Genomic DNA, 7,812 nt, shown 5'->3' on the forward strand with positions numbered 1-7,812 from the left:
AAGGTCAGAGATAGATGTGAGCACTGAACAATGGACCACCCATTTATGCAGCTCTTGATGGTGTCGAGATGTCAATCACAATTTCAATGAAAGAAGCCAAATAGTTAGCAATGCTGACGAACAGCATTATGGACAATATATATTAACTACATGAGTTACAGAATCAAAGATTTGTGTTGAAGGTAAGATAGTTAGATTTCTGTCTGCAACCTCCAAAACATGCCACATTGTAATTCCACAGGCTATTTCCATGACAAAGTTCTTTTGCTTCATTTGAGCTTGTTCTTCCCCTCCCAAACAGCAGACAGGTACAGACTGGTATCAGCTGTACTCATTAACTCAAGGGAGCAAAGGAACATAAAAGTTAATCAGGCCTGTACCTAAAGCAGACAAAAATACTATGTCCTTCAGAGTGTGTAATACAGGTGGGGCCACAAGCTATGCTACAGGACACATTGTTTGAAGAGCTGGGAAAGAAGCTGCAAGATTTACCTAACTTGAAGCTAAAGAAAGTTACGGTGGTCGTCGTTGTGAAAGGCAGTGAACTTTGTGGCACAAGCTTGGAATAGGTAGTTCTAGCAGGAACTAAATATCAGCTGTAGGAGTATAGAAGACCGTTCGGAACCAGAGGTGCTCCTAATGCTTAAATTCTCAAACAAAGCAGTGAATCCCATGCTAAAACTGAAAAGTCCACTGTTGAGATCTTTAAATTCCACACATTGATTTCTCCTCTGTATTTGAGCTATTCTTCAAAGTGACTTCCAGAAGTCTGTGGTCCACCTTTGGTTTGTTCTCAAGCCATGAATACACCTTCAATATTTGCAAAATATGAAAATTCTTTTGCAGTGTTATGGGAGGGGAGTGAGTGTCAAACTGTATAGTTTATAACTAGGCTAAGACACTTGTTGTTAGTATTGCTTGCATTTTTACATATAAAGCCTCAATCTGTTTAAAATCATGAAATCTTGTGGCATACATTTCAAATAACCAAATTTCTGTTTAAACATTAAGAGCCCCTTCCAGGGTCATAATAGATACCAAATGTCAAATCCCTTCCTTCAACAATCAATGATAACCCCAACTTTATCTCAGCCTGACCAGTGAAAGCAGGGGAGAGTTTGTATCAAGGGTTTGACATATTTTCCACTCCACATGACTATCGAGAACACAGTACAGCACTGATGTCTTTTTTTGTAAATTATTCTTTCATAGAATGTGGTTAGACCATTTATTGCCCATCCCTAACTGCCCTTAAATGGAGTGACTTGCTAGCCATTTAAAGCAGTTTAGAGTCAATCACATTGCTCTGGGTTAGGGGTTCCATGTAGCCCAGATGCAGATTAATGTCCTACCCCAAAAGACATTAGTGAACCAGATAGATTTATATAAAAGTCGATTCATTATCAAGATTACTGAAATCAGCTTTCAATTCCAGACATATTAATTGATGTAGATTCTAACCAACTTGGGATATATTTATCTTGGTCCCCAGGTCATTAGTGTGTACCTCCGAGTCACTAGATTAGTGACATCACTACAGTGCCACCACCTCTGCAAACTCTAAAAGTTCTCAGCTACCTCAGCAAATTCAGAATCATAGACTTGGTTTACAAAACATTTCTGGTTTAAATCAGGTGTGTTAAATACAGAGGTTGGCCAAAGTGAAGACCACTAACATAACAGTCATAAATATGGGCCAAATGCTGGCAAATGGGACATGTTTAAATGCTACTCCTTTTAGTACCAGGGACTAAAACCAATCAAATGTACCATGGTTAAGAATTAACAGCTTTACTGCAAGATGGGCTAGATTATAACCATTAAAATGAATTCAAACAAACAAAATATAGGTGTCCTCAAGTCATGGAGTGATTTTGTGACTCTCAGATATCACAGAAGGTAGTCAGTGAAACTGCAGACAGAATGCAGCATGAAACTTGCTGGCCATGCAAAGCAAGGCAGGCCATTATGATACAAGGCTGGACTAAAAAATTAATTCCTCTGTCACCTCAAAATTAACTGGAATAAATATTGTAAGCTTTGACTGGAATATTCTTGCCAAGGAGCTGTAGGGCAGCTGTGCTCTGTATGTTGTGATTAGTATCACTTTCACCTCAGAGCAGAGGTTGTCAGTTTAAGTTGCACTCCAGAACCAGAGGACAAAATATCAGGTGACATTCCATCGCAGGCGTCGGGGTCTGCTGCACCTTCTGAAGTTGCACTTTTCCACAAGAACTGTTAAATCAACATCCTGTCTGGCCTTCCAGGTGGATGTGTAAAAACAAAAATCCCAAATTCCTATAGTGACCACAGAAAGGGAGCTTCCGCGTGGCCAGGTCAATATTTACTCAACCCAACCTCTACTCCCGGCACCTTCCCCTGCAACCGCAAGAAATGCAAAACTTGCACCCACACCTCCCCCCTTACTTCCCTCCAAGGCCCCAAGGGATACTTCCATATCCGCCAGAAAATCACCCGCACCTCCACACACATCATCATTTACTGCATCCGCTGCACCCGATGTGGCCTCCTCTATATTGGGGAGACAGGCCGCCTACTTGCGGAACGTTGCAGAGAACACCTCTGGGACACCCGCACCAACCAACCCAACCACCCCGTGGCTCAACACTTCAACTCCCCTCCCACTCCACCAAGGACATGCAGGTCCTTGGACTCCTCCATCGCCAGACCATAGCAACACGACGGCTGGAGGAAGAGCGCCTCATCTTCCGCCTAGGAACCCTCCAACCACAAGGGATGAACTCAGATTTCTCCAGTTTCCTCATTTCCCCTCCCCCCACCTTGTCTCAGTCCCAACCCTTTAACTTAGCACCACCTTCCTAACCTGCAATCTTCTTCCTGATCTCTCCGCCCCCACCTCCACTCCGGCCTATCACCCTCACCTTGACCTCCTTCCACCTATCGCATTTCCAACGCCCCTCCCCCAAGTCCTTCCTCCCTACCTTTTATATTAGCCCGCTCAGCACACTTTCCTCATTCCTGAAGAAGGGCTAATGCCCGAAACGTTGATTCTCCTGCTCCTTGGATGCTGCCTGACCTGCTGCGCTTTTCCAGCAACACATATTCAGCTCTGATCTCCAGCATCTGCAGTCCTCACTTTCTCCTGGTCAATATTTATCCCTAATTGACATCTCAAAAAAAGGGATTCTCTGTTCATTATCACATTGCTGTAGTGAAAGCTTGCCATACACATAATAAAGTTACTACAGTACCACATTTCCTACACTACAACACTGACTCCGCTTCAAGAGCATTTCAACTGCTACAAAGTCCTTTGGAATGTCTGGTGATTGTGAAAGGCACTAGACAAGTGGAAGCCGTCTTTCTTTCTGTTGCACATTCAGCCAGCCTTCAACTCTGGTTGTACTGGACAAGGTGACATTCAGGAACATTGAACACAAGTATAACAAAAGAAAATGCTGGAAACCCTCATCAGGTCAAGCAATAAATGTGCAGAGATAAAGTAGACATTTCAGGGTTAACACTTTAGGATGTGATGACCTTTCACCAGAACAACCAGTTCAAAAAGGCCACTGACCTAAGCATTAATTTTATGTTTCCCTCTACACAAAAGCTGCCTGACCTTGACTGCTTCCAACATTTAAAAAATATTGTTTCAGGCTTCCAGCAGCTTCTGCATGTTAATATTCCATCGCTGCTCCCCTCCCACCCTGAAATGCAACAGAGTCATAGAGTCATAAAGCATGGAAACAGACACTTTGGTTTAACCAGTCCATGCCAATCATGTTTCCAAACTAAACTAGTGCCACCTGCCTGTGCTTGGCCCATATCCCTCCAAACTTTTCCTATTCATTTACTGATCTAAATGAATCTTAAAACATTCTAACTGTACCTGCATTCACCTCTTTCTCTGGCAGTTCATTCCACACATGAACCACTCCATGTTAAAAAAAAGCTGCTCATGATATCCTTTTTAAATCTTTCTCCTCACCTTAAAAAATAAGCTCCCTAGTTTTCACCTCAATAAGGTCACCCCTCAACCTCTTACGTTCCACTGAAAATCATACCAGCCTTTCTAGTGTATTTTTATATCTCAATCCCTCCATTCCCAGCAACATCCTGGTAAATCTTTTCTGAACCCTTCCTATAACAGAGCGACCAGAACTGCACAGTCTTCCAGCAATGCACCCTGGGATTCATACCAAATAAACCTTCCAGAATCCAAGTTAGGGAGATCCCAGAGCCCAGATCCCAGATCTGGAATAACCATATAACATCAAGCAGCACTGCTTACGTAGACTGTATGTGTAGTGAGTTCTCAAACAGTATACTGTCCTGGGTCAAGTTGTTCTAAAGTTAGCCCTGCATAATGTCAGTCAGCCTTTGTTAAGGGAAAATTCAAGTTACAAGATATGAAATGACCATATCAAAAGGATTTTCTATTGCAAGTGATCAGTACTGCTTGTGCAAAGTTTCCACAAGTTCATAACATAAAAATATTGCTAAAAATGGCAAAAATCAGAGGGAACATTCACAAGTGTAGATATTTTCTGCTGTAAAATGCCTGTCACCCAAAATCAGCACAATTCCAAAATTTCAAGATATTTTTCTAACCAACCTGTTCAGGGATGTTATTACACACTGCTGGAGTGGGTGGGACTTGAACCTGGGCCTCTCAGTCCAAGGGTAGGGGCACTACTACTGTACTATCAGAGCCCCTTCCAAAATATTGTTTTTTTTTATCTTTATTCCCTCCACCTGCTCTACTCATCTCCTCATCAACTCCTACCTTATTTCAAAGTCAACCCATTGAGCAGGCATTTACAAAAGCATCCAATATTGTCCAGCAAACCTCCAGAACTCCGAATATATTTATTCAGTGGTTATGATGGTAAACTGGCTAACAGCTGTTGTTCTGCCCAAGATGCAAGAATCTGACCTTCTCTCCAAACAATCCTATTCTATCAAGCTTGTCACCTTAGTTGTGAAATTCAGAAAAACACTATTCAAGAATTGGACAACAGTGAACTCCATGTCAAGCTAATGTGGAGGATTGTCAGCAGGATTCCATTTGCAGTCCTCTTGTCTTATGGCAGAAGAATGCAGGACCAGGTCTCACTTTAGAGATTCGCATCTTTTATACAAAAGCAAAATCCACGGATTCTGGAAACTGTAAAAGTATCTAAAGTACTCAGCAGGTCAGACAGCATGTCATTTCCTGTAGTTTTTAAATATTCCTTCCTATTTCTTATCCATGGTGCCTTTGCAGAACATACAAATATGGGACAGCTACAGGTTTTCATGTACTATTGGCTTGTGTTCACTGAAAACTGGATCAAAGGCCACCCACAGCAAGACTTAGGACCCAAACAGATTTCGTCACACCAAAGAATTTGCTCACCGTCAAATTTATTTTTAAATCTGACTTTGCAGCAACACAAAAGCAAGAAATTTTCTTAATATTGAAGGTGTCATCAACAGATGTCATCACATGATAGCTTACCTTTGTGTTGGCACAGTTTTACAAATGTAAAATGAGAAACAAAATTTCTTGTGGTGCCTGAGACACAAAGGCTATAATAAATGAAGGGACCTCACTTAATAAAAAAAGTGTGTTTCTATCCATCCATTGGGTATACAATAATTACACATATGACTTGTAGTTCTATTATAAAGTTCAGTACTCCAATGGCTGTTTCATAGCCACAAAATGTACAAGACACCTGAAGGATTAAAGACTGATGGTTTCCAAACAGGGCTAGAGATAATAGGCCATTTTGCTGTGATCAATTATAACTCCACAATACGTATCAAGTATTTCCACTAATCAAGTATTGATCACTGGTACTGGTGTCACAACTAGTTTCAGTGTTCATGAGCTAGGAGTGTGCTGGATTTATTCAGGGTTTCTCGGTTTTAGAATGACTGATGCTGCCACACCTGCTGAGTTTCTCCAGCAACTTCTGTTTTTACTTCAAACCACGTTTCCTGATTTTATTGCTCACAGTCAGCCATTCAGGCTAATGGGTTACTTGCACAGGCTTCACTGCTGTTGGTGACATTTAAAACAGAGAACTAGCAACTCAAGCACAGCAAGGGTGCTCAAAAAAATTAAATGGAAGGATGTTTTCCAAAAAAGCCAAAAAAAAACTGGATGTTGGAAATCAGAAGCAAAAACAGAAACTGCTTGTAAAACTCAGGTATGCCAGTATCTGTAGATAGAAAGCAGAGGACATTTCTCAAGTTATTTTATCTTTTGTTAAAAGCAGTGGGAGTCAATGGTATAGTGGTAACATCATTAGACTAATACTCCAATAGGCTCGTGCTCTGGTTTGAATCTCACCATGGCAGATGGAGAAATTTGAATTCAATAAAAAGAATCTGGAATTTAAAAACTAATCTAATATTGACCAAATACCATTAGAGATTTGCTGTCCCAAAGGGAAGGAAATCTGGCATCCTCACCTGGTCTGCCCTACATGTGACTCCAGCCCCACACCACCCTTAAGTGCCCTCCGAACAGACCAAAGCAACTAAGATCAAGAGGCAATTAAGGCCATGTAATAAATGCTGATGCAGCAATGATCACATCCCATTAAACAATTGCAAAGATATCCTTTTATGATTGCAAATGTGTATTTTTGACAATTTCTAGTTGATATTTAGCATAATCTGCTGAAAAACTTAAAAGCAAACCTTCATGAGAGGTTTCCCCATCACACAAAGCAACACCTGCTGTTCATTGTCCTCTAAAACAGAGGAAAGGACAAGTTCCAGAGGACAGGGTCACCCTTGCTGACAGGGGTTTAAGTAAGGAAAGGGGTGGAGGGCAAAGCAGCCGTGGTAACTGGCTCATTCCGATGGTTGTGGTAGCTCTCCCCGCCCCTCTCTCACATGACCCTCCACAGCAACCAGCCTCTGGTTGTGAAGGAGCCCACGATTCACTTCCGGGGTTAGCAGTGTCGAAGGCGAGCAGCTGCGAATAAGTAAAGCAAGGGTCTTCCTCCCTCCACACCCACCTCGGCCCTGACAGAGCACCCTCCAGGGCCGGGCCCGGGGTTGGGAAGAACGAAGGAAGGATTCCCTCTTGGGAGCTGGCCTGGCAAAGCCGCGCCGGCGAAGGCTAGGCCGCACCGGGGCCACTCTCCCGGCAATCAGTGGGACTGAAGGTGACCTTCACCCGCCGGGGAGGAGGAGGAGAAAGTAGGGGGCGAGGGGGTAAACACAGCCAACCCTTCCCTCCAGGGGAGAGCCGGAGTCGTTGGGGAGGAAGGGCAGGGGAAGAGAAGAGAGTCTGTGCAACCCCCGATCCCAGTACTGTGCTGGCATTTTAGTTTTACTGCTGCAACTTCCCCTGCAACCCCCCACTTTCAGCCTCTAATCTGCCAGTTTTTAGCCTGCACCAAGCCCTCTCGTCTGGCCCGCTCCCTCTACCATGAGCCGGTGACTTTGCTACATTCACACACAAATGGATACATGTGGCAACATCAAAGGCTCCCGCGGCCGCCGCGTGGCTACATTGCGGGGCCGGATTGCAACATTGTAGCAAGAAGCTGCCACCAGCTACACAGGACACGGATTGCGAGGGAAGACAGTGGCGAGATTACCACTACTACACCCACCCGCAAAGATTAACTACCAAAAGGAGTATGAAACCCATTCACTACCTGCATTTCAATTGCTTACAGCCCACGTTAAACTCTCACATTAAAAGTGGCAGTGAAGAGCAGGCTAAAAAAATCTTATGTAATTATAAATTGGGAACATCCATCTGCAATGAGATTTCATTCAATGTTTCCTCTCACCTTCTCCAAACCATGTTCCCTTTAC

The 7,812-nt window shown here is 43.1% G+C and overlaps 1 protein-coding gene across 2 annotated transcripts in view; it reads right to left on the bottom strand.

Annotated features, from left to right (window-relative positions):
* Positions 1-7,812, bottom strand: part of cluha (clustered mitochondria (cluA/CLU1) homolog a) — a 93,504-nt gene that overhangs the window by 85,060 nt on the left and 632 nt on the right. Inside the window, exon 1 of one of the 2 annotated variants that reach the window (XM_043718311.1) lies at positions 6,679-6,770. The exons of the other annotated variant lie outside the window; for it this stretch is intronic. The gene's annotated coding sequence lies outside the window, so the exon portion shown is untranslated. Of the gene's footprint in view, positions 1-6,678; positions 6,771-7,812 lie in introns of those variants that run through there. 2 annotated transcript variants of the gene reach the window in all.

Source organism: Chiloscyllium plagiosum, chromosome 28 (genome assembly GCF_004010195.1).
Source record: "Chiloscyllium plagiosum isolate BGI_BamShark_2017 chromosome 28, ASM401019v2, whole genome shotgun sequence".
Taxonomy (NCBI): Eukaryota; Metazoa; Chordata; class Chondrichthyes; order Orectolobiformes; family Hemiscylliidae; genus Chiloscyllium; species Chiloscyllium plagiosum.